General features: G+C 39.8%; 1 pseudogene; it reads right to left on the bottom strand.

Annotated features, from left to right (window-relative positions):
* Nucleotides 1-2,578: 2,578 nt before the first annotated feature.
* Nucleotides 2,579-27,610, bottom strand: part of LOC148012341 (trans-cinnamate 4-monooxygenase-like) — a 51,574-nt pseudogene continuing 26,542 nt past the window's right edge.

The raw sequence follows: 27,610 nt of genomic DNA, 5'->3' as shown, positions 1-27,610 counted from the left end.
AAATTTTAAAATTCCTAGTTGATGATCTAGTAAAATATTCCTAGATAAGAAAACTAGTTGAAACCATAGATATAGTAAAATTTTCCTATACAAGAAAACTAGTCGGAACCATTAATACCAACCATTATCACACTAATATATCATGTTAAGCAAATTAATCATGATTTGTTCACAATGGTGTATTGTTAGCAATAGAATTGTGATTGAATCCACTAAAAAAATTGTTTTGAACACTACATTCTCTCTGCTGCACCACGTTATACAATACCTAAGATAGGTCTAGAGTTGTCATCCTCTTCGGATTTGCTCCACCATTAAAAAAATTAAGTCTTCTTGGCTCTTCCTAAGGCTCCCTTCCTTTTTTTAAAAATGCAAATCCTTGTTGCTTTACCAACAATGTTGTCCCTAGCTACATTTCGTGCTTACAATCAGTAAGGATATCAAAAGGCTCAAACCTGTGCATTGCAAAAAAAACACAGAGCAACAAGAGAAGACCTACCATTTCTAGCATATTGCCTTTCCTTTGATCCTAAAGGCACTGCAATCTCCCATAGCTCCACAACATAGATCTACTCTATTAGTTGTATGCTTCAAACTGTGTAGTCCTATCCATAACAATACAAATAATGAAATGATATTTGAATTGTTTGCTCATGGAACCATACTGTATCATACTTACTAATGGGGATAAATGTAATTGTTTACTATCTAGACTCTCAAACTACAGGATTTACCAAACACATATGCTAGTGTTGAGTTTGCCCACAAGATAGGAATCCAATAGATTGAAGTATCATACCAAGTCAAATTGATTTATCTTACTAGTACATGCAAATAGGATATCAAAACCCTCAACTTACGTTCTTCATTTTCAATGTTTTAGCAAGCTATTTAGATAGGTGGATGAAACATACAAATTCATCAAGCTCAAACTTCAACCAATCTAACTTTTTATTGGGATTTGCTACAACCAAAGTAGTAAGAGGTGCACCTAATGTAAGAGCACTAAAGTAGCAAGAGTTGTACCTTTTATGGATTTCCTTTATAAGGATACATAACTTGTGGTGGCAATCCAAGGTTTGATATGCTTCCCCTCCTCCAAGCACCTTGTTGGCATTGTTAGATATAATCAATGCCCCACCCTCATTAGGTGCCACCAATGATCCATGGTGCTCAAAGTTGTAAGACCCCCGTTATGAGGAGAAGCCAAATGTGATCCCGGACATTGGTTGAGTCCTGACTTGTATATCAGATGAGGTCTATGTGACTAGATGGCAAAAAGGTGACTATTATGGGTCTAATCTTTGGGTTAGATGGAGTGGTTAAGCTGGTAGCAACTCGAGGCACATTGCATCGAGTTGCGGGGTAAGGGAGTTAAAAGGGGCCCCTATTTTGAGGTCCAGGGGCCGCGGAAGCAGCCCCTGGCTAGGGGGGTCCTAGGGGGCTAGTGGCCCCTCTAGCGGGGGTCCGGGGGTAGCGCCCCCGGCCCGATGGTAAAGGGAATATTCCCTGGCCGACTAGTGGAGGCTCATATGGTAGGTCAATCAGGCCGACCTAACGACCTTCGTAGACTATAAAAGCTAAACCCCTTCACAGCCATCGATCATTCATCTTTCACCCAGTCAGAGTTGTTGTTCCAGCTAGCCTTAAGCTCTTCACCTATCTTCTGTCTAGATCGCCATCTAAGCTTCACACAGTGAAAGCGCACGGGTGGACAGAGCCATCTTTGTATCAGTTGTTTGGAGCTAAAGAATTTACTGATTCTCCTCTTATCTGTTGTGTACTCTCTATCTCTTTCTCAGATTCTGTTCGCTGTGCCATCTAATTTTTACAGGCATAGCCCATGTCTAGAAGAGTTGCTACCATGACCACTCTAACTCCATAGGCAAAAGCTGCTAGATAGAACAAGCCTCTTAGAAGTGAGATTTCAAGTGTGCATAGGCTTCATCTAAAAGATTCGACAAAGATTCACAATAAAGAATCCTTGATTTTCTCAAATGCTAGCTAAACATTGATACTCCTATTAGAAATGATGATGTCGATGAAAAATGTCCTACAAGCAAGCCATATTCCACAAGAAGTTAGATTGGTCTTAGCTATTGAATATCCAAGGTGAACTAAAGTACCAATCCATAGATGGTCTCAAGAGAACTCAAGAAACCACTCCTTCAAATCCAATATGCCCAATGATTCTTATGAATTCATTAAGCTCTAAGAAGTCGATACAAAAGGTATCATTTTTGAGTTTGCTTCTACTGATTCTATGCATCATGGAATTCAGCGTGATCTATGTTGAATACATCTCCTACTTCTTCCACATGTGATGTCGCTGTGAGCCTGCAGCCCTCAGCTTACACATTGCTGCTAGTGATGTTTGCACTAATGACTGTACTCCAAAACATGTCTATCCACATGCTTTTTGAAACGTCCTACCTATGATATGGGGTGCTTCAAAGGAGAAAGGCATGCACTGTTTATTAATTGCTATCCTAGACACAATTCTGAAAGTGATTATGCATCAAAATTAAGATTTTTATTGGTGAGAACTGGTACCTGAGCAACGTAGGGATCAATAATTTCAAATGATGTGTTGCTGCTCCCTCAGCCATAACCTATTTGAAGAGTTAAAATTAGCACCATGTAAAGTTGCAACTTGTGATCCTTCAAATGATGGCTGCAAATTTTGGAGTTAGTATACTGATAGCATTATAAAGAAACCAAATTCAATGTTTATACACTCATACATACAAATATTTTAGTTGGTTACACCTTAACACCACCTAATACTATAGAATCAAAGAGAAACCTATCAATAGTGCTTTACAAAATCATAAGGCATCCCCTCCTAGTTTGCCTTGCCCATCCTTATTTATCCTCAACCTGATCCACTCCTCTCCTTTCTAGTGTATAACTTTCTGTACATGATACATCAGCTCCCTGCCCTGCTATTCCTTCCTCAATCTCTGTCTTTGACTTTCCTACCCAACACTTAATGCCTCTTGACTCACCAATTCAGCCTTTTCTAGAAAAATAAAGTGTAGCTAATTATATTATTCAAAACCATTAAAGAACTACCAAGGGATCAACAACATAGCTGGAGCTGAAAGATGACATCACACATCATGAATACAAGGCAAGGAGCTAGGCAAACCCAGTATGAAGGAACAACTGCCCAAGCTTGCGTTGTCTTTCTTATGCCATATATTAGCTGCTCTATTGATGTCAAGCGTCTCCCTGAAGCTACTCGCAGCCCATAAAGAGATTGCATAATGGACTTGTCATGCACTGAATGGCTCATCCAACTGAAAATTGGCTTCAAATTTTGCATCTCTTCAAATTTGATCTACTATTCTTAAAAAACCATGTTGAAGAAAAGGACAAGAAAATTTCTTAAAACTCTCACCTGAGCATTTGTGGTTACTTCCTTTGTGTCATGATCCTTTGGCATTTCATAAGGTAGCATCCCACTGACATCTTGCAAGCTGGAAACCAACATTGACTGGTAATTAGTACATGTGCTTAAATATTACTGATGGTGCCTCTGATGAAAGCCATGCCATGGTGATTGATGTTGCTTGATGTAGCCCTTCATGTTAGCAGCCAGTTCCCAACTATCCTGACTCCTCATCATCACCTTCTTCATGTGCCCTATGTCCTTAGTTTTCTGCTCAATGTGAGTCTTGGGCACCATTGTCCAATTAGACTACCATTGTCCAATTCATGGAGGAATTACAGGCTGTAGGGGCTTCTAGGCAGTAGAAGCACAACACCCCAGATATTCATCAACTCACACACACACACACACACACACACACACACTCTCTCTCTCTCTCTCTCTCTCTCTCTCTCTCTCTCTCTTCCATTGGCTTGACCACCACAGTGGACCTCACTGCAATACTGAGACTCAACTGCCCTCCTCCAACAGACCTCAGGTCCACTTTATCCATGCCAGGTGGAGGTAGAAGCTCAAAGGCCTGCACCATCTTGCCCAACACCAGTGCTAGTATTGGCAAAGCTATAATACTCCTTAGACAACTCCTGCTTGAGCCAAATGGGATTAACCTGAAGTCAGCCCCATTGAGCTCTATCTTCCACTCCAAAAACCGCTCCGGCATGAACTTTTCTGGCTTGTCCCAATACATGGGATCATTTGCTATGACCCATGCATTTACTAAAACTATTGTGTTTGCTGGAATGTCATAGCCTCATAGCTTGGCTGCTTGGAGGTTCGTATGGGGTACCAACAAGGGAATAAGCATGTTTCTTTGGAGGATTTCCTTCACTGTGGCCTGATACAAACAACACCAATGCTGGGTATCGATGTTTCTTCATCTTCATTGACTTGAAGAGAATTTTGCACACATGAAGTGCTACAGTTCCAAATAATCTTTTGCACAGATCTTGCATTTCATCCACATATACATGCAGAATATTTTCAAGGGTCCAAAAATTATGCACAAATCTGGGAAGCTTGCCTGCAAGTAGGCTAGATTTGGAACATCAGGCTCAGTTATTGGTACAGCCTTTCCTAACACTGAATTCAATTCATCCCTTATCTTCTTTTGGATGTATGGATTGTTCACTAGCTCTGCAACGTCCCATTTCGATGTGATCACAATGTGGTCTCAATTGTTGCACATGAAAATAAGTCCAAACAATCATATAAGAACATAATTCATGAATGTTTGACAAGGTGAAGAATCTAAGCACTTTATAGAATCAATTTTCCCTAAAGTGATTCCTTGTAGCACCTACAGGTGTACAATACTGAGTAGAGTGTCATCCATTATTAGACATTTTTCTTCCACCATGAGTGAGGAGAACTCCCTATCTATATACAGATCAGGTTTGTAAAGGCCCCCAGAAGTATTGAAGATTGTTCGATGCTCCAAGTGAGAAGATTGAATTTTCTACAGCAAGATACAGGCGAATAGCCTACCTGCAACATTCATGTTTTGAATAAGATACAGCACACTGTTTTCACAGATCTCTCCTTTGAGGAAGGCGTCCAGAAAGAAGTCCACTCCAATCTTCTCCCCCTTCTGCCTGCAAAGCCAATTAGAAGAATACATCAGAAATTACAGGTCTTGCAGAATGGTAGGAATTGCACCCATACAACATCGGAACCTGTTTGTAGATTAAAGCATTGCACCGTGGGTCTCAAAATCCTCAATACATAGCATTTAGGTTAAGTAATGTTTCCTTTGGTACAGTACAATAGATGGTCGGAATCTACAGACAGGGAGGGAGCTTGGAGGGAGGACGGTGGGTGGTAGCTCATACTAACCTCTTCATCCTCGTAGGAAAACAGCATGTGCGCTTTCAAGGGGCTCATCACAGTCTTAATGAGCTGTTACCTTTACAGAATGTGTATGTGTACATATATATTTAGTGTATTGTAGATTCATCGCAACAACAAAAACAGATCAGAGAGATATTTCTTCGTTATCTTGATCACAGGCCATCCATATAAAGCAGCAAATGACGAGTAACTCTTGCTTCTAATTGCGCTCGTTAAGAAATGCATCCCGAAGAAATGCGTGCCTCCGCTGGTTGGCGTCCGAGACTTGCTTGAGGTACCCGCGGAGGAAGGGCTTGAAGGAAGGCACAAAGTCACCATAGACATTGTACTTGAAGCTCTGCACGAGAAGGCCATTGTCCCTATTAAGGGTCATGAGCTGCACATAGAGGGGGTCATCAAACCCTTAATTTGAACCTTGTGTTGAACATCATCCTGTAGACAATGTTGTACATCATGAGCTGCAGATGGTTGGGATGACAATACCTGTGGTAAGCACATTGGGCTTCTTTCGGTGCTTCTGATTCTAGCTAAAGTTTATGTAAAATGAAATGAGCTAAACAATCGTGGTAGGGCCAACACATTCACACAACCCAATCGCGAATAGCACAATAGACCTAGGTAGAAAGAGGTAGAGGAGAAGCCCGACCTTATCCTAGAATAACCTTTAGATACTTAGGCTATCCATTGGGGGTTGATATTATTTAGTGAGAATTGAATGAGTTATGGACATACTCTACAAGAAATTGAGATATTCATCTACAACTACCTAGCCTTTATATGGAAGATTGAAGGTGATATGGCAATATATCAATTCAGAAATCCACTTCTATCTACCCCTAACAAGCTAGAATCAGAAGTCCCTGATCTCTTTGACAGCAAGGTCTATCTCTTGGACTACTTGTTGGGCTAATTGTTGGTGGCATCTAATTTTGACAATGTGAGTTTTCTACTCAATGTGAGTGTTGGGCACCATTATTAAGAACTAAAGTAGACAATTCACTCAATCAAAATATCTTTTCTAATACAAAAAAAGAACCAAATTCAATTGAGTAATAACAATAAACAAACATATAGCTCATCCTCATCAAAAGCTCACTGATAGTTCAATTTCATTGAGTCCATGTTGAAGACAATAAATTGTCCCCCTCTACTAATCAAACTATCATGTCTACTATAAGTGTTTATACGTATTTAGCTACTCAAATGTTGGCTAATAGTTAGTTATTAGTTAGTCATATGTAACAGTAAACAAGAGTAAGTTGCCAAAAGTAGAAAGGATTTCAAGAAGTGAAAGAAGGTAGTAACAGAATGGAGGTATCAAGGACTCAATCGGGGACTTGGAAGTACAAGATGAGAATTGTGTGGTTGAGTACCCTATCTCCCAAGATCAACTTACTTATATGGAAAGTCACCATTAAAAATCAATACCAAAGATAAACAAGGAAAACTAATGTGATTTTCCCCACAATGACTTATGTGCTTCTGAAAGAAAGAATCATTAAGAGTTGTGGGGAGACTAGAAATAGGGAATTTGTGGCCAAAGAATCCAGACTTAACACAAAATGCACCCCCAAAAGCATTAACACAACACTTATCTTTTTGCTCATATAGGACCTTTAAACGAGCAACAAACTCCTAAGTATATGGATTTATCTTGTTCTCTCTCCACCTTGGTAATGCTTGTTCTGTAAACCACCTTTAATTAGAATCACTTTAGGTCCCCTTCTTATGATCATGCATTTTTTTGTGGGTAATCTTTTGGGACACCTACATATTATAGTGATAGGACAACTAGATGGGCTATGGATATAGGCACCAATGTATTTTATATAACCATTTTTCAATCTATTTCCCATTTTTATTTCTTTATAAGACAAACTTCCATGTGCACTCTTACCATGTCATTGGCACTCTATGTTCATTCCAAACTACTTGGGACTAGGGGAAACCCCAGAACAGGTGCTTGGTACATTCCTTGTTATTCCTACATGATACACACCACAAACGTACCTTAACAATCTTGGAGAACCTAGCTCTAATAAGTAGCCTATTGATTGTCATTTGTCACTACGGATCTTTAATATCCCTTTCTTTCTTGCACACCCAGAGTGGGTTGCCTATGGGGGATGTTATAAGCTTAGTTAGGTGCACCAGTTTGGGGTTTGGTGAAGTTGACCATTGGGTTTTGTGTCCGGATGTGACCTTACAAAGCCAATGACTCTCTCTCTGTAAGGCCAATTGATGAGCAATTGATCGCATGTAGTTCTTTCTAGGTTCCTCCATCCCTAAGATCAAGGTCCATATTGACAAAGAAAAAGTTGATTTAGTAAATCAGAGCCTCATCTATAGCAAGCACAAGGTTCATAACCACATTCTGTATAGAGCACCCATGGATGAAACCATATTTTCTCTAGTAGACCACTTTGGACAACAATATCCCAATTCTCATAGCCAAAGTTTTGGCTAGAACCTTGTATGCACAGGGGAGCATTGTTAATAGGCCTGCAGTGAGTTGGCTTGCTTCTCTCAAAGGACTTGGGCACTAATTTAATGAGCCCTATATTTAAAATCTCAGAGAGGTATCTTGAGGCACGAACCCAATTAAGTTCAAGGGGGAGGCCATCATGGCATTGGGCCTCCCCCTTTTTCATTGCCCATAGTACTATATTGTTCTCATCCTTGTAGAAGGGCTTTTTGAGCATTAGAGCTTCATGCATAGGGATCCCTTTAACAAAGTCTCTAAAGAAGGCCTCAACCTAGCTTCATAGTCATGTGACTTTGGGGGATCAGTTTTGAGCAATCAAGGAGAGGTGGCAACTAAACATCCAAGCAATCCCTTGATCATCAAAAAACATATTACCCATCTCATCTTCTACAAAAACGATGGTTTCTATCTTGTGTTTAGATCTAAGTGCACCTAGAGACCAAGTAGTTAGAGCATCACCCATGATGTCTCACATACCTTTGAGTTGGACCTTAGCAATAGAGACCCTCCTTTCTTCTTCCTTTCAGAAAAACTCCTCGATTCCAACTGCAGTACATGATCTCAAAGAGTAATGCCAAGAGCACTTATAGCAACTTCTCATGCCTTAGCAACAAGGGGGCAATTCCCTCTTCTACAAGCAACCATCTTGGTGCCATGTCTCTTTGTGGCCTTAACAATGCTCTCTGAGCATTTGATCCATTTGAACATAGGAGATTTCATGTTTTCCTTGAATCCTTCCCATGTGCGACATAGGGATTTATCATCAAGAAAAGGTGTTGGGTCTAAATGGGGAGGGACCATTAGATATCTTACCTAAGAGGATCACCCTAAGGGAGATTAAAAAGCGGATATGGTTGGATGCCATCTCTGAGAGGATGGAAAGGACCCAAAGACCATTGGAGATCCACCATGCATGCATATTAGCATAGCACCTATACAAGGCGGTAGTGCACCATGTGGTCCCCTGGTGTCTGTTGTGCCAAGTAAACACATCTTCCACCTTCTTGTGCTACATTAGGGTTGAATAGAAGGTTTAAGGTGGTCCCAACTATCCTTGTGACACAATATATATCATGTGTATGTGCGACTTTAATAAATAAGTGTATATGCAAATGCATGATTATCTAGACATTAGATATATAAACCATGCATGAGAATATGAATAAATACCTAGGATATGAAAAAATTACATTCGCTAGTTTACACCTTGATAAATTTGCAAGTTTCCTGTGCTACCATAATAGAATCTTTGCAATACTACATCACATTAAAAGTTCTACACATCATGTGATTAGTACATAGAACTATGTTTGGTGCAAACAATATCTATATGAAATGGTTTTTCTATCACTGCCTACACATGAAAAGTGTCTTTGAAATGCAAAGCATGCAAGAGGAGATTGAGATGTAAGCTACATTAATAGTTGTCCAAGACTTAGTAACATAGGTTCGGGTCCAACACATTAGCATAAGATGGTTTTAAGAAGTGTTACTTAGCTTATTATGATAATGACTATTTTCTATGACTTATTAGTTATAAGATTTATTTGTTAAGTAAACACTTATTTTACTAGTTATCGATGCCTTTATGTTTATCTAATAAAATTAAAATCCTAGTTTAAATCCAAAACTCCCTACATGGTAACTAGAAAAATACATGAATTTACTAGATACTAGTCTATCTACTAGTTCTAACTTCATTTCTATATAGTAAAATTAGAAACCTAGTTGAGATCTAAAATTCCCTACTTGCTAACTAGGAAATTTTATACATTTACTAGATGTGAGTCTTTTTACTATCTAGTTTAGTGTCTAAAGTTCCTTGTGATTAATCTATGTTGGCTCCAACTTCTATTTCAATTGTGAATTTACCTTGAGTTAAGTATTCTTCATCATCTTTTGCTCCCATCTTACTAAGCATCTCTGTGGGGAGCAACTTCACGGACCCCCCGTGCATATTATTCCGTTCACGACCGCATGTAGAGGAGGTAGAATCAGGTAATGATGATGGAAAGATAGGAGACCAAGAATTCTTTGAGAACGAGGGAGACTCATCCTTTTGTGGTGACTTGTCTATTGACACTACAAGAGAAAGGCCCTATAGATGCACACTGTACACACAAAATAGCGAGCGCGTTTATCAGCGCGTCTATTGGTGCTAGTATATGGACGCGAAAAACATGTCTATATACCCGCGTTTTTAAATGCCCTTATAGATGCGAAAATAAACACACATATTTTTTATTTCTCATAAAGTCCCTAAATATGATCAAACATCTTAACAGCTAGTATTTTTTAGAATACATTACCAACTTTACTTCTTTGTGGTCTAATATAGCTTACCCTATTGTACTTCTTTGTGCATCTTGGTGTATTGTTCTTTGGATGTGCGCATTCAATTCTAATACTATAACACAATAAACGTTATATGTATCACAAAAGTAAATGGCTCTTAATTGATATTTTAGTTGTTTTTGAGTATTACAAATATACATCCAATCATTCAAAGCTAATTATATGCTAAAATGAATGATCAATCTCATCTTCAATGAGATCGGCCCTTGCTAGACTATTTACCTCTAGGTCTATGTTATCAATAGGTAATGAAACAAATAAGTCTATCCCACTGTCAGATGTATTGCTATGCTCAATTTCATCATCATCATTTGCAACCATATTGTTATCCTCTTCTGCGCTTCCTTGAATATCCTTGCGGGGATCATCTTGCACTACATCATATATATCATCCATCATGGCATCATCATGTACATCATCATTGATTGTTAGATTGCCATCAACTATCTCTATGTTGGTAGCATTGCCATATATTGGTTTTGAATGATTAGATATGGGGATGATGTGCCACCATCGGTTATTGTTTACCATTGGATGATACACAACCTGTATTTAAAAAACAAAAAGTAAGCAACTTAGATATTTATTGTATTTTGAGAATGTATCAAGAAGTAATATATATGAAAATAAATATCTTATAATATACCTACTCGCATTGTTGAGGTAGTACGAATGTGTTATTCTTGCCTTGGTGTAATTTTGTAGAGTCAATCACTACAAAACCACTTGGGTGACGTCTAATTATGCAATGCTCACCCGTTGTTACTACTTCTTTAAACCACCACATCTAGTACATATATAAAAAATCGCCTAAAGTCAAGCTTCAAAATATCTTGGATTAAGCCACAATAACCTTCCATGATGCCATTGGTATCTTGGAAGTTTGCAAGGATACCACAATCCTGGGTATTTCTCTTATCATCTATACGTTGAGTTCGAAAATGTTTGCCTTCACACCAAATAGCATTGAACAATGTGCACTAGTAGTATATTGTTGAGATCATATTAATGATTTAGTTAAAGATGATACATGTGAAATTATTATATAATATATTACTAAAGATAATTTAATTATAAGTATGTCTCACCTTTGATAAGTAACCTCGTGTGTATTCCCACTCCTCTTGCAATATATCCATCACCTCCTCTTTTTCCATCTTCTCCATTTCTTCATGTAGCCAATCTATATCAATATGACATGGAAGTGCACTTAAATGTTTTGGATATGGAACATTACGTCCATGTCTAGCACGAAATGCTTGCATTTTGCTTACTCTTCTTGCCCTTGCTTCTTTATATATTGTCACACATTTTCTCATTACTTCACTGTTAAACACACAAAATACATTTAACTTATGAAGTTCCTCTTTCATTAGCACTTTTCTCCTTTCTTTTTCTTGAGGTATTATAGAGGTCATCATCAAATCTTCATCATCTTTCCATAGTCATGGTAAAGAGGGGTCCACTTTAGTAAGATATTCAGAGATTTGTACAAGGGATGATTGCACTAACCAACCCTCAGCCATGCTTTCGTCAGGCCCTGCTTCCTGATTTTGTAGTCATGGATTTTTGCTTGAATAGATGTGGAATCCTTGATCTTCCAACATTGATCCTGATTTGGAATGCATGAACAACACGTTAGTGGATTTTTCTAGAGGTGTTAGTAGTTTTTTTGTAGGTTTTGCGAACAAGGAGCAATTCATGGGAGAGATGACCAGTTATCTTGGTCGCCCTCCCATTGCAGAGGAGGTTTTTAGTGTCATGTCTGGGACACCTATCACATCTTTTTCTAGCACTGCCACACAAACACCAAACCTTGGCACACCAAACCTTGATACACCTCTAACACGTACTCCACGCACTATGCATACACACAGATTAGCTGATGCACATGGATCAGCTGAAATACATGGATCGGCCGAAGCACGTGCATCTGCAGAAGCATGTGCATCAAGTGAGGTGGAGGGTAGTGCCCGTCGAGGGAGAAGAGAGAGTCATGTGGGAGGACGAGGAGGTCAAGGGCTTTGTGGCAGTTACCTAGGAGGCGGCTCTCTATCACCCTCACCAGGAAATGAGAGAGGTGATGAGCCTCCACAAATGTACTACTCTGTCACAAATGTTGGTGGTATCTTGTATAACCCTTAGGGGAGGGAAGTAAGCCTACTTCAGGAGTGTCGTGCATGCCACATACAAAGATTGTATGATTCTCCTAAAGCACCAAAAAATTGGTTTGTGGTAAGAGGTGCTAAGGGCAGTACATAGAAGGTATCCTAATCCCGAGAATTCACAATTCTCAGATGATTGGGGATGGTCAAAGGTGAGAGATGTGCTTCATAACAAGAGGTCTCACCTTATGATGCGCGCCACTGAGTCACCGTGCAGACAAGAGCATGGACACCCTTCTAGATATGGCCAACTACCCAATTATCACCGCACGGAGTGGAAAGAGGCCAAGAAGAGAGTAGCAAAGAAAATGACAAGTCGCCAGTATGTAGAGGCGCGACGTATCTATATGGCAACCATGGGATTGTCGCATTATGGATCGGGTGGCAGGGAGTCATGGGAGACTGAGTTTGTAAGTATTATTTATTTTAAAAAAATTTAAATTTTGTAATTTTTTTCAATTCATTATGTAGTGTGTTCTAATATGTTGTATGTTAAAATTGTTTTGGTGTATCATATTGTTGGTAGGATGCCTACTCCTAGAGAGGTAGGCTACCATCAAGATTATAACTGGGTGTCCACTTGGCAGCATTTCTATGAGGAGGAATTGATTAGGAGGAGCAATACAATCGTGCCATAAAGATTTCACAACTAGAAGAGGTATGCTTTATTTTTTACATGAAAAGTATAGGTAACTCTAATTTATTGTTTGTAATAAATACCTTAATCCTTTATGTAGGCGAACCCTGATGCAGTCGAGGATAGCGAAGGGGAGACTAGCAGTAGCGGTGGCGGCAGTGGCACCGATAGCGGTAGTGGTAGCGATGATGATGCCTCTTCTGAGAAGACGTAGAGGAGCCTCGTACATGCATGCCTTCCCTTGGCCTTGTAGTTTTGATTTTTTATATGTATTACTTTCAGCTAGTGCTTGCGACCATGACCATATTTGAGGTCACAAGCACTAGACCTCGTCATGTATAAACGTTTCATCTTTATATATGAAATTTCGTGTTCTATATTGTTTTGTTTTTAGTATAAAAATCTTCGAAATATATACAAATATTTCAGCACAGTACGCTCACCATGTGTTATTATCAATATATGGACTTTGGCTCTCCACATTCTTTTACTTTCACGATAATAATCTTTCTCTGTTTTCCCTAAGCATAAAATTTGATGGGAAAAAAAAACCCAGAGAGCATGTGGGTTGCAAAGCCACATGCTCTCTGGTTTTTTTTTTCATACCCTGTTTTACACGTCTATCCGCGCATCTAAATTGCAGGAAAAATGCATGTCAACAATCGCCAAAAAATTACAAAGTACACGTCTTTCTAGACGCGCAGTTACATGCCTCTATAGACGCAGAATTTGAATATATCTACTTTTTTATAAATATAATTATATATTTACGGAGTGCGTCAATACGTGCATCTATATTTGTTTCTGTTTTCACGTCTATATGCGCGTGTAGTTTTCACTATAAGTGCGCTTGTAGACATGAAATTTTAAACGCACTAGTAGACGCAGTAATAAACGCGCCTGACATTTTTAAACACAATTCAAATATTATATCTACAAGTGCATCTATGGAGCCTTTTTGTTGTAGTGTGACCTTCTAGTGTATGTTGAGTTGTGCTAGGATATTGATATAGGACCATAGGCTAAGTCTACTTGTAGCATCCACATACTCTATTAGTTGATGAATCGCTTATAAGGATACTCTAGAATATGCATTTTAAGTAACATCATTTTTTTGAAAGTTATATTATCGTGCTTTGCTTGGTTCTTTACATTGATCATGCTAACATTACTTTTTGTCTATATAGGTGACCTTTGATGATATTTGGAGAGTATGACGAGTCGAGGATGAGTGAGGAGTTACAGGAGATATTCACAAATTTGTCTCTAGATTAGATGGCTTGATTCAAAGATATGGCAAACACCATGAGATGTCTTCGGACACCATTAAGCCATTCCGCTACATCTACTTCGGCATGCTCTGATGTTTCAATTTTTAGTAGATGAGGTTGATGCTCCAGACTTGGGCCAGATAAAGGAAGTAGTTTTAGGGGATGCTGCAGAGATGTGGATGCAATGAGTCTGCGGTCGGCTTGAGATATAGTTGCTACTCCTCGCTCTTGTGCGTATTTCAAAGAAGGTGGATTAGGTGGTTGTTGTGGAGGCGTTGATGCAATGTCTTTGTCTCGTCATTCTAGTGAAGCTGTGGGGGATGTCTACTCTAGTGACTCCAGCTTCTGGTCAGCCATCCGCAGGTAATAGCCCTATGTGTGCTACTCCGAGAGATACCACCCCCGTGGGTAAACCAGATGTACAGGGGTCTCTTGGTTATTCTCAGGAGTGTAGTCGTAGGTAGGAGAGGACACATCTTAGACATACCCTAGATGATAGGATAGTAGCCATGATCACAAATGATGAGGGGAGGAGGGTGATATCTCATATGGGAGAGTTGTGCTAATAAGATTTTCAGAAAAATGTCTTGGACCATTGGAAGAACATACCTGAGGGGAGCAAGGAGTACACAGTAGCATCCTTGTAGGAGGAGTTTCTGGTACCCATTGTGGTAGAGAGGTTATCCACAGGCTGGATGATGGAGTGCATGCATACGTACATGTCACATAGACGATCGAACACACACAAGGCACTCAAGAGTGGTGCCTCAATGACCAAGTGGCTAGACGCAAATTACTAGTGGAGACTCAAGACGAGGCTACAAATTCTCCAAGACATTGGAGATAATAGCGCAAGGCAGTGAGGGTACGACTGGAGGTACGAGTGGTCCATCATCTTGGGAGTAGTGGCCACATGACTTATCTGGAGGACTTTGTAAGTTTTTCTTTTGTTCTTCTCGCTTTCTTTTTTGCAATATCACTTGTAAACACTATCTTGGGGAATATGGGAATTTTTAATAATTTTGGGACACATAGTCAAATCTTTGGATTTGTCATAAGTTAAACATTATAACTCCAAATCAAGCGCTCTATAACTCAATAGATTTCATTTTTCAAGTCCTTTCCAATGATAGGTTATATCATATACTTTTGAGAAACTTGTGGGCATGTTATTAGGGTGCCACCTTTTTAGTATTCAAAAAGTGGAGACTGGGAGATTTCCAAACTTACTAATATTGTGTTTGTGCTAACAATCGTGTTTCTAAGAGTTGTATTTATTTCTTTGGAGCACTCCATTACAAACTATGATCCCACCAATCTAGAGACTCAATATGCAAAGAGACACGGTCTCACCACATTGATTGATAGATTATATACATACGGCAGCTTGGTCAGTCACTCATATTTTTTGTCCATAGTTACTGTTTTTATTAAAATACTTCATGTATGGTGGACTGATGTGTAGTTTTTTTGCTGAATCCATTCAATGATGCTTTACCTCAGGAGGATGAGATTTCGAATTGCGAAGATTTGTAGCTTGCCCTTCAATTCATACATCTCACGTCCTCTTTCTTTTTGGTATTGTGATTTATGCTAGCATCCACTACAAGGAAACTAGGCCATAGCGATGCCGATTAGCGATGATAAATAGTGGTATTGTTATTTGCGTCGCAAATGCGATGCCCCACACAGAAAAAAAATGCGGGCTGAAACCCAAGCGCGTTTCATTTCATGCATTCGTGAAAGTTTTCGACAGGAAGAGTGAGAGAGAGAGTGACCGTTTTGCATAGAGGGTGGGAGAGGGAGAGGAAGAAGGCTTCTCACTGTTGCCCCCGCTGTTCGTGAAGAAGAGGAGGAGCCGCCGTTGCGAAGAGGAGCCATCAAACCCTCCTTCCAATCTTTACGGTGAGTCCATTCTCTCTCACTTTTACTTGTTTAGAGTTTAATTTGTGTATATTGAGAGAGGGAGAGGAAATAAGAGAGAAAGACAGGGAGGGGGAAGAAATAAGAGAGGGAGAGGGAAGGAGGGAGAGAAAGAGAGCGAGAGGGAGAGGGAGGAAATGGGAGAGGGAGGGGGAGGAAATGAGAGAGGGAGAGGGAGGGAGAGTGTATTCTCTCTCTCTTTTACTTTTTTTTATATGATTTGTGTATATTGAGAGAGGGAGAGGAAATGAGAGAGAAAGAGAGGGAGAGGGAGAGGGAGGGGGAGGAAATGAGAGAGGGAGAGAGAGAGAAAGAGAGGGAGGGAGAGAGAGGGAGGAAATGAGAGACACTACAACATAAACGAGGCATAGACGCGCAAAGTCGGGTGTGTCCATCACAACCTCTATAAGTGTGTGTAAACGTGCATGTAAATAGATGCGAATTTTGCGTCTATATATCTACCCAAATAGACGCTAATATAGAGGCGCCTGCAGACGCACAATTATTTAACCACCTAAAATTAGCAATTCACATAATTAAAAAACCAAAGTTAATAATTATTTTACCACCTGAAATTGATTCTTGAGCATGCACATGTGCGCATGATAAAAACCATAGAATTAAGAATACATATTGAATCATTGAATTAAAAAAATAGAGTTAATAATTACTTTTTCATTGCTCTCTAATGAATGGCAGTTCCTCCAGTTGACAAGCGTGATATAAGTAATTAGCGACAAGTGACATAAACCTTACAATTAGTAGCAAGCATTGCAATATGTATCTCATAATTTCTCTACATACTTGAAGATGATAAAAGATACTTCCTTTTTATTATGAAAAATTCAATTTAGCTTTAAAATTGACTATTGATTCTTGAGTATGCACGTGTGCGCTTGATAAAAACCATAGAATTAGGAACACACATTGAATCAATAAGCAAATTAAGTATGTTATAGTGAATGATCCATCTCATCTTCAATGAGATCAGCCCTTGCTAAACTATCTACTTCTAGGTCTATGTTACCAAGAGGTAACAAAACAAATAAGTCTATCCCACTATCAGATGTGCTGCTATATTGCTCAATAACTTCATCAATATCATCGACAATCACATTATTGTCTTCTTCTCCATTTCCTTGAACATCCTTGCGAGGTTCATCTTATACTATATCACACATATCATCCATTATGGTGTCATCATGCACATCATCATTAATTGTTGGATTGTCATTTGCTATCTCCATGTCGGTAATATTACCATATATTGGTTTTAAATGATTAGATATAGGGATGACATACCACCATCCGTTATTGTTTACCATTGGATGATACACAACCTATATTTGAAAAACAAAAGCAAAAAACTTAAGTACTTATTATATTGTGTATATGTATCACATGTATACATATTAAAAAATTAGCCATTGCATATATACATGCTCGCATTGTTGAGGTAGTACTAATGTGTCATTCTTGTTTTGGTGAAATTTTGTAGAGTCAATGATTACAAAACCACTTGGATGACGTCTGATTGTGCAATGCTCACCATTTGTTACCACTTCTTTAAACCACTTCACATCTAGTACATATATAAAGAATCGTCTGAAGTCAAGCTTCAGAATATCTTGGATCAAGCCACAATAACCTTCCATGGTACTATTGGCATCCTCGAAGTGAGCAAGACACCACAATCTTGGGTATTTCTCTTTTCATCTATACGTTGAGTTCGAAGATGTTTACCCTCACACCAAAGTGAATTGAATAATGTGCACTAGTAGTAAAAGATAAAAGATCAAACATGTCAATTATTTATATAAAATAAAACTTATAGAAATAAATTAATTGATAGTATGTCTCACCTTTGATAAGCAACCTCGTGCGTATTCCCACTCTTCTTGAGATATATTAATTTCCTCCTCTTTTTCCATTCTCTCCATTTCCTCATGTAACCAATCTATATCAATATGATGTAGGAGCACATTTAGATGATCTGGAAATGAGACATTACGTCCATATCTAGTGCGAAATTCTTGTCTTTCGCTTTTTCTTCTTGCCGTTGCTTCATTATATAGTGTCACCCATTTGCTCATTACATCACTATTGAGCACAGAAAAACCATTTAACTTACGAAGTTCTTCTTTTGTTAGCACTTTACTCATTTCTTTTCCTTGAGGTACTATAGAGGTCATCCTTAAGTCTTCATCATCTTTCCATAGTCGTGGTTGAGAGGGATCCACTTCAGCAAGATATTCAGAGATATAAACAAGGGATGATTGCACTAACCAACCCTCAGCCATGCTTTTCTCAGGCTGTGCTTTTTGTCTCACAAAATCTTTCAAGGTTTTCATGAAGCGCTCAAGAAAAAACATCCACCTTACATGAACTGCCCCACAAAGTGCGATCTCATCAATCAAATGTACGAGTAAATGTAATTGAGTAGTTAAAATGGATCGAGGAAAAACTTCCTCCACCAAACAAACCACCTCAACAGATAATACTCGAGCATCTTGCAATGTGTTTGGATCAATTTCCTTTGAGCTCACGTATCTCTCAAGATGTATGATGTGCTTGTTTATTTTTGTGTAGAAATTCAAATATATATAATGAAAAAATACAATGTATACACACCTCACAAGCTCTCTCGTCTTGTAAATGATATCACGTACATCTTTGGATACATAATGGGATATGCTAGTAGAAAGTACGAACTGAATGTAAGCAATATTCATAGATCAAATGATTAGTTGAGGAAAAAGTCATCATATCCCAAAGTTTGCACATAGTTACTCCACTAATTACTATATTCATGGTTAGAGATACCCTTACTTGAATCATTTTGTGCCAATCGTGGGACTTCAAACCAGATAGTTGCTCCACACCTCTTTTCTTTTTCTTTATGAAGGCTCCCTTGAGACATCTCATACATCCTGTGGGTGTTTGAAAGCTATATATTTGTTCCTTGACTATTTTTTCCTCGTTCTTTGACAACATCCAAGGTGCATGGGGTAGCTCAATCTTTTCTCTGGGTCCAATGCATGGCCAGGCTCGTCTCATGCGACCAATGTTACGTAAATCCTCCCTTACATTAACTGAATCACGAGTCCCTATCAAGTGATCCCATAATGTAGATACAATATTTTTGAATATGTGCATGGGGTCCAACAGGTGATTGATCTTGAGTTCAGTCCAGTATAGAAGACGAAAAAATATAGAGAACCTAACAAACAAACAATATATTATGTAAACAATTCATCATGCTAAATACTTTAAAGTCAATCGAGAGAAATGCACTTCTTATCGACTCATGCCGAGTGGAGGGTGGCTGTCGGCATTAATCCATCTCTCCTTCAAATCTCGAATGGTTAAGATTGTGGAGTCATTCCATTAGTAGGGAGAACATATTTGGGATGGTCAATAGGAAGAAATCGATGATGATTGTCATAGATAACCTTCTTTAAACGTGCCGGCCTAGAGGAAACTAGAGAGGGACCGCAAATAGGACATGCATGATATCCTGACATGGTTAAACCTGAAAAAACAAGTGAATTAATAAAATGCAATTGATTCAAGCCTTGAGTTTCAAATATAGAGTTATATACATGTACCTGAACACTCTCCATATCTTGGAAAGTCATGCATGGTCCACAACAACATGGCCTTCAATGTGAAATCTCTAGAGGATGCAGATGCACTTGTATCTTGCACCTCAATACCTTCCCATAACATTTCTAACTCTTCAATCAAAGGCTCTAAGTAAATGTCCATGTTTTTTACCTTGTGCTTTCCAAGAATCAGAAGGGACAACATCACATGTCCCTTTTTAATTGCCATGGATGGAGGAATATTATAGTTCACCAATGCCACTGGCCATACACTGTATGATGTGATTTTGATGCCAAATGGATTGATTCCATCCATACCTAAACCAAATCTCAAATTTCTTGGCTCTTCTTTGAAAACGGGCCACAAATTATCTATATGTTGCCATGCCGGTGTATCTGCAGGGATCCTCCATTTTTCATCACTTGAACGATGACAAGCATACCATGACATGAGCTTTCCAATAGACTTACACTTGAACATAAGTTTTATACTTGAAACAATCGGAAAATGTCGCAAAACCTTATGAGGCACATCCATTGACTTATCTCCACTTCGTATCTTGATTCGCCACAAACAAGACACTCTCGTGCGAACTCATGAATCCCACAAAATAAGACACAATCATTGACACATGCATGGATCTTGACATAATCAAGGCCTCCCAGAGAAGTCAAGAAATGTCTTGCTTACTCTCTCTTAGTTGGCAATTTGTTTCCTTTTGGAAACATTTGTGATAATAACCTACATATATTTTTAAAAGTGAGTTAAAAAACCATCAACATATATTTCTGTCTGATTTCAAAATAGAACAATTAATATTATGATTCATAAGCCAAACTGAACTGATACCTACTTCAATAACGCATCCAAACTGACATTACTCCATCCATAAATTGTTTGCAAGTTAAGTATCTCAAGGGACGCACGAAGAACGAAGTACGTACAACCTTCATACAACGGAGTAGATGATGCTCCATATAGTGGATCATTTGGCTTCGTAGAGTGACCTTCTCCCTGAACCAGTTGCGAAAATAGATGGTGTACCATGTTGTCCAGAATCTCATCCTCTATGACTTGATGGGGCATTTCATGAGGGCTACTATCATGGTCGTCAGTCTCTACTCTTCGTGAAGACTCTGCCTCCTCGCATCGACGTTTTGCAGCCTCTCGACGCCTGAGAGGGAGCATCTGAGGATGTGGCACCGCATCCTGCTCAACCACAAAAGGGAGTTTCATGTACGTTGATATATAATTCTCGTAACATAGATATGCAATCTTAGTGGTAAAAAAAAAACAATGAATACCGGTGATTTTTCTCGGTCCCATTCTCCATACAAGCTGAGGTGTGACATTGCAATTCGACGTGCTCGAAAAATACACCCTCGACAACGATCACACATGCATTTAATTTTTCGTCGTAGCCATGCATCTGGATTATGAAGACGCAATGTTTCATCCTCACTTGAGGATGTGCTCATTGACTCATCAGCTTGCACCACACTAGGTGATGAGGACGTCGACATGATCAAACCTAATTCATGACAACATCAAAATATTTGTCATTCCTATGTTTACATAAGATCTCAATTTTAAATACACAAAAATCATCATAAATACATTAAAACTTATGATAAGAATTCACTATCAAAACTTATCTTAAAAATAAAAAATTATGATAAAGCCCAAATGCGCATCTATATCTGCATTTACCTACGCGTCTATATTGGCGTCTATTTCCGCATCTATGTTTGCGTCTATACTCGCGTCTATCTGAACAATAGACGCGCATATATACGCAAAAATAGACGTACACGTCAAAATTCAAACCATACTTAAATCATTTCTTTTCAAACTGCACCTTTCCTTTCCTGCATTTTTTGCGGTTCTAAAGCTTGAGTTTAGCCGACATGCAGTCTCTTCATGCCTCACCTCCTCATGACTCACTTCTTCTTTCATTTCAAACACACAAGAAGGGAAAAAGGAAAGCCAAGGAGAGGAAGAAAGAGAGAACAAGAAAGAGGAGAATAAGAAGAAGCAGCAAGCAAGCAAGTAAGCATCAAGGGAGGATAACTTACCAAGGAGAGGAAGAAGGAGAAGGAAGAAACGTCACCACCCGCCACACCAAACACCCAAGGTGAGTCTCTCTCTCTCTCTCTCTCTCTCTCTCTCTCTCTCTCTCTCTCTCTCTCTCTTTGTTTCTCTCTTCCTCTCTCTGCTCTGTCTGTGTATTTAGGATTTGTGATTCCATTATGTATTGTATTTTGTAAATCATCAATGGCAGTCGTCGGTCTAAAATCAGCCGACTGAGCATGTCTGATAGCATGTCTACATCTCAGTGTAGATGCAGATATAGACGCGAAAAATGTTTCCTCTCATAGCGTCTGAGGGTGCGTCTTAGAGCACATGTGCTTTGCACTGTATACACGATGATGCATGCGCTGCACAGAAGGTTGACCTTCTGTCTACATGCGATTATACACATGCATTAACCTGGAATGTGCGTCTGACAACGCGTCTGTGCTGCATCTTAGATGCACAAATAGATGCGCTGGACAGAAGGTTCACTCTGGAGCGTGTCTAACCTGCAATTTAGACGCGGGGATACACACGCCAGGTCTCCCAGTTCTGATAGTAAACAATATATTTTTGAAATGATGAATGTGACCAATCCCATGTTTGTATTTATTAGTTTTCTTGTTTAAGAGAAGCATTAGCACTTAAGTGTTATGCTCAATGTCTAAAGAAAGCTCTTTGAAAATGTAGGTAATATATGATTTTTTGTATGCAAGTAAATTTATCTTTTTCCTGTGGATCGCATGAATGATACATTGGTCTCCTTTGGCAGGGGGTCAATGCATTTTTTGGAGGTTTTTCTAGTAGGGAAGACTTCATGGGAGAGATGACAAGACACCTTGGCTGCTCTCCCACAGTGGACGAGGTGTTCAGTGTCATGTCTGGGACGCCTTTGACGTCTTTGCCTGGCACTACTTCCCAGACTCCACATGCTGGTACTCCAAATGTAGGTACTCCACGTGCTCCACGTGCATCGGCTGAAGCACAAGCATCTGCAGAAGCACGTGCATCTGCAGAAGCTCGTGCGTCTAGTGAGGCAGAGGATAGTCGACAGAGAGGGAGGAGGGAGAGTCGAGGGGGAGGACGAGGCTTGTGTGGGGGTTGCCTAGGAGGTGGCGAGCGATCACCCTCACCAGTAGATCATGTAAAGAACGTTGTACGCCAGTGCTATAGAGTTACAAATGCTAGTGGCATCTTTCATGATGATGAGGAAGGGATGTAATGGCATACATGAGGAGCGTCATGCATGCGACGTATAAAGATTGTTTCATTGCCTTCAAAAATCAGAAAAGCGGCTTGTGGCAGGAGGTGTTGAGGGCAGTCCATAGAAGGTACCCAAATCCTCAGGGTCAGCGATTCTCGGATGATTGGGGACGTTCAAAAGTGAGGGATATGCTTCACAACAAAAGATCCCTGTTGAGATATCGAGCTCCACTCGTGATACGCCAGGGTGACCATTGTGTATTTATGTCACCGACTTGTCAGTTGCAGATGCGGTTGGTACACCGCCCATGAATAATAGCCACATGATAGCTATCCTTATCTACTCTAGTTCGTGGCTCAGTTTGTATGCCACCTTAGTTAGTTGAGTTTGGTTTGAGACCCATATATAGGGTTCTTCTATTTCCTTGTAATAGAGTTCTTTTGGCTTACACAACTAAGAAGAGGAAAACTGTTTTCAGCCTCCACCCTTGTGTGTCTTCCCCCATTGTGCAAGCAAGAAAGCTTCAAGCGAGACTCCTTCCTTCTCTCCCACAATCTTGACATGGTATCAGAGCCTTGTTCGTGGTAAGGAGCTCAAGAAAGCAAGCCAAGCTCGCGGTGGTCTGGTAAGAGGAGCAGTGTTGCTTTCATTTCCTGTTTTGGGAGCAGATCTCTGCAGGTAGCACAACCGGAAATTGCAGGAGTGCATTGTCTCAGGTTGAGACGCCCTTCGCGGTGAAGCAAGAGGGCAGTATATGCTGCGGGAAAGGGCTTTAGCCCTTGGCGACCTTGTTTTTTTGATTTGAGGCCATTTCGGGGCCTGTTTTGCAAACGGAAGTTTTCTGCACGCACTCAGGAAAAGGCTCGGTTTTATGCTGTGCAGCCACTGTTCTACAGGTCGGTGAATAGTTACAGTAAAAATTGCATTGTATGCTTGTGCGCAGAGACATTGGGAGTTACAGAATCATCCCTGTTGCCTGTTGATGCAAAATCGTCACTAGGAAGTGACTGTGTGGTCAAATACCACTTTCGCCAGATTTGCAGATTCTCCCTTGTGAGGGTGAAGCTGTGTTTTTTACAGTGACAGAATTTCTTGCAGTATTCTGTAATGGCGTCTGATTCTCTTTCACAGATTGTCACTGAAAAGCTTGACAAGAACAACTTCCAGGCATGGAAGTTTAGAATGACGAATTTCCTTATGGGAAAAGGATATTGGGAATTTGTTGCAGGAAATGAAGAAGAACCAGTTCTTCCTGATGTTCCCAATCAACAACAAATGCAGGCATTTAAAACATGGCATGAGAGAGCCAGGAAAGTTATGTATTGGCTGTCTATCAGTATTTCAGACTCTATGATTGTGCATATTCAGGATGCAAGTACGCCAAAGGAGGCATGGGATACTTTGTCAAAAATGTATAGCACAAATACGCAAGCCAGGAAAATGCAGCTCAAGCAAGAGTTGCATAATGTGCAAAGAGAAAGTATGAGCATCAACGACTACCACATGAAGGTGAAGAAGATTGCAGATGCACTTGCTTCCATTGGGTCGCCAGTGGAAGATGATGATTTAGTTTCCGTGACCTTGAATGGTCTAGGAAAGGATTATGCACAGTTTCGGACATCCATTTCAGTTCGTGAAAGATTTCCTGATTTTGAGGAGTTGATTGCTCTTCTAATTTCTGAGGAACAGAGAAATGGTGGTGCATCTTCTTCAGGAGGAACTTCAAAAGAAGCTGTCTTCTACTCAAATGCTGGAAGAGGTAGAGGCAGAGGTAGAGGAGGCCGATTTGGAGGCCGTGGCAGAAATCAGAATATGCAGCAAACTCAAGAAAACCAGTCCTATGGAGCAGGACGTGGTAACTCTAGAGGCAGGGGGAGCCAAAGAGGTCGTGGTGGATGGCAAAGAGGCCAAAATGCAAACAGTAATGTTGAATGCTACTACTGTGGTAAAATGGGTCATATGGCTAAAGACTGCTATAAAAAGCAGAATGACATCATGAATGGAAAACTGCAACAAGGGAATTATGCATCTTCTAGTAGACAGGGTGATGACAGAAATGAGCATTTGTTCATGGTGCAGCACATGAACAATTCTATGACAAGTGCAGAAGAAAGCAATGATGTATGGTATGTTGACTCAGGTGCATCAAACCACATGACAGGTCATGCAGAATGGATGGAGGATGCAAGGAAAATGGAAAAACCAGGATTTGTGGAGACTGGTGATGATACTGCACATCCTATTGTGCAGATTGGAAAAATTCCCTTGTCTATGCAGGGTGGGAAAAAGAAATACCTGTCCGATGTATTTCATGTCCCGAATATCACCAAGAATCTGGTTTCAGTTGGTCAAATGGTTGAACAGGGCTTGCAGGTCAGATTTAATCCTCATGGATGCTTTGTTGAGGATATGAAAAATAAAGGTCGCTTGATAGCAAAAGGAAAGAAGAAGGGCAGAATGTTTACATTGGATGCAGACATGTCTGAATTGAGTGCAGCAATGTTTGCACATGGGACCGGTGTAGTTGCAGATATTGATATCTGGCATAAACGCATTGGTCATGTTAATGTACAGCGACTTAAATCAATGCAGGCCCAAAATATTGTTGCAGGATTGCCCAAATTCAAGGTTGCAGAAATGCATAAGGTATGTGAAGCCTGTCAATTTGGAAAACAGGCAAGGAAACCATTTCCTAGACATGTTCAAGAGAGTGAGAAGCCATTGGAATTAATTCACTCTGATGTGTGGACAACTAAAGCTGCATCTCTTGGAGGCTGTCATTATTTTGTCAGTTTTATTGATGACTATAGCAGAAAAGTTTGGGTGTATTTTATGAAAAAGAAAAGTGAAGTTTTTGGGCATTTCAAAACTCTTAAAGCTATGGTTGAAAAAGAAACAGGCTTGCAGATAAAATGCCTAAGGTCAGATGGAGGGGGAGAGTACCTCTCAAATGAGTTTGCAAAGTTCTTGCAGGAGCATGGCATAAAGCAGCAATATTCATGCAGTTATACCCCACAACAAAATGGAATTGCAGAAAGGAAAAACAGGCATATTGGAGAGGTATCTCGTGCCATGCTCAATGAAAAAGACTTGCCAGATTTTTATTGGGCTGAAGCAGTTGCTACAGCAGTCTACATAATGAACAGGACTCCCACTGCAGCAATACATGGAATGACTCCAGAGGAGAGGTATACTGGTAGGAAACCAGATATTTCTCATTTGAAAATTTTTGGTTGCATTGCCTATGTACATGTGCCAGATGAGCTGAGATCCAAGTTGGATCCAAAAGCTGAGAAGTGCATCTTTATTGGTTACTCTCTGCAGCAAAAAGGGTATAGATGCTATAACCCTTCTACTCGTAAGTTTACAGTGAGCAGAGATGTTGTTTTTGATGAGATGAGTAGCTGGTATAAACCAGTAAATGTGATTGATGATGAAGATGTACAAAATGATAATGCTACACAGAATTCACAGCAGCAGTCACAAAATATTAGTGGACCTGGAGCGTCCTCTAGCAGTGGTTCACATTCTTCGCCATGGACAGGCAGATTGAGATCAGGAGAATCTTCTCAAAGCAATGCAGATAGTGGTATTCAGGTATCACGAAAAGGAAAAGAGAAGGTTGATCAGCCCATGTTTGATGTGAATGCAGGTCACTCTTATGTGGATGGTGAATCCAGTGGCTCAGAACAGAGCATTGATGATGAGTTGGGTATTCCTTCTATTGTTACACCTGGAGTAAGGAAGACCAGGGATGTTTTGAGAGCACCTGGGAGTGAACCTACTTTGCGCAGGTCTACAAGAGCTAGGTATCCTGTGGATAGGCTGAAATATGATGGATTTACAGCCACTCACTATGCATATATGGTGAAGGTGATACATGAACCAGAACCCACTTCTTTTGAGCAAGCTATGGGAAAAGAAAAATGGGAGAAAGCCATGGATGAAGAAATGGATGCCTTGGAAGCAAATGTAACATGGGAGTTAGTACCTTTGCCTAAAGGTAAGAATGCAATTGGCTGTAAGTGGGTTTATAAGGTGAAGCACAATGCTGATGGTTCTGTGAACAGATACAAGGCAAGATTAGTAGTCAAGGGGTATGCACAAACATATGGCATTGACTATGAAGAAACATTTAGTCCGGTTGCAAGGATGGCAACCGTAAGAGCAGTCATTGCTATGGCTGCATCAAAGGGATGGTCTTTACATCAGATGGATGTAAAGAATGCCTTCTTGCATGGTGATTTGCAAGAAGAGGTCTATATGGAGCAGCCACCAGGTTATGTGCATGCTGTTCATCCTGAGTTTGTTTGCAGGTTGAAGAAAGCCTTGTATGGCTTGAAGCAAGCACCTAGAGCATGGTCTGACAAGATAGGACAGTATCTTGTCACTATTGGCTTTCAGATTTCCAAGGCAGATTTCTCACTTTATGTGAGAAAAACAGAGAAAGGTATTATGCTGCTCGTCATTTATGTTGATGATTTGATTATGACAGGTGACAGTGATGAAGATATCCTTCATGTGAAAATGCTATTGAAGCAGAAGTTTGAGATGAAGGATTTGGGAGAGCTGCGTTATTTCTTGGGCAT

This window comes from Lygodium microphyllum, chromosome 27 (assembly GCF_053477565.2).
Source record: "Lygodium microphyllum isolate KBCC chromosome 27, Lygodium_microphyllum_v1.1.10, whole genome shotgun sequence".
Lineage (NCBI taxonomy): Eukaryota > Viridiplantae > Streptophyta > Polypodiopsida > Schizaeales > Lygodiaceae > Lygodium > Lygodium microphyllum.
Note: the sequence above shows the minus strand (reverse complement) of the source record. Positions and strands in the feature narration are given on the sequence as shown.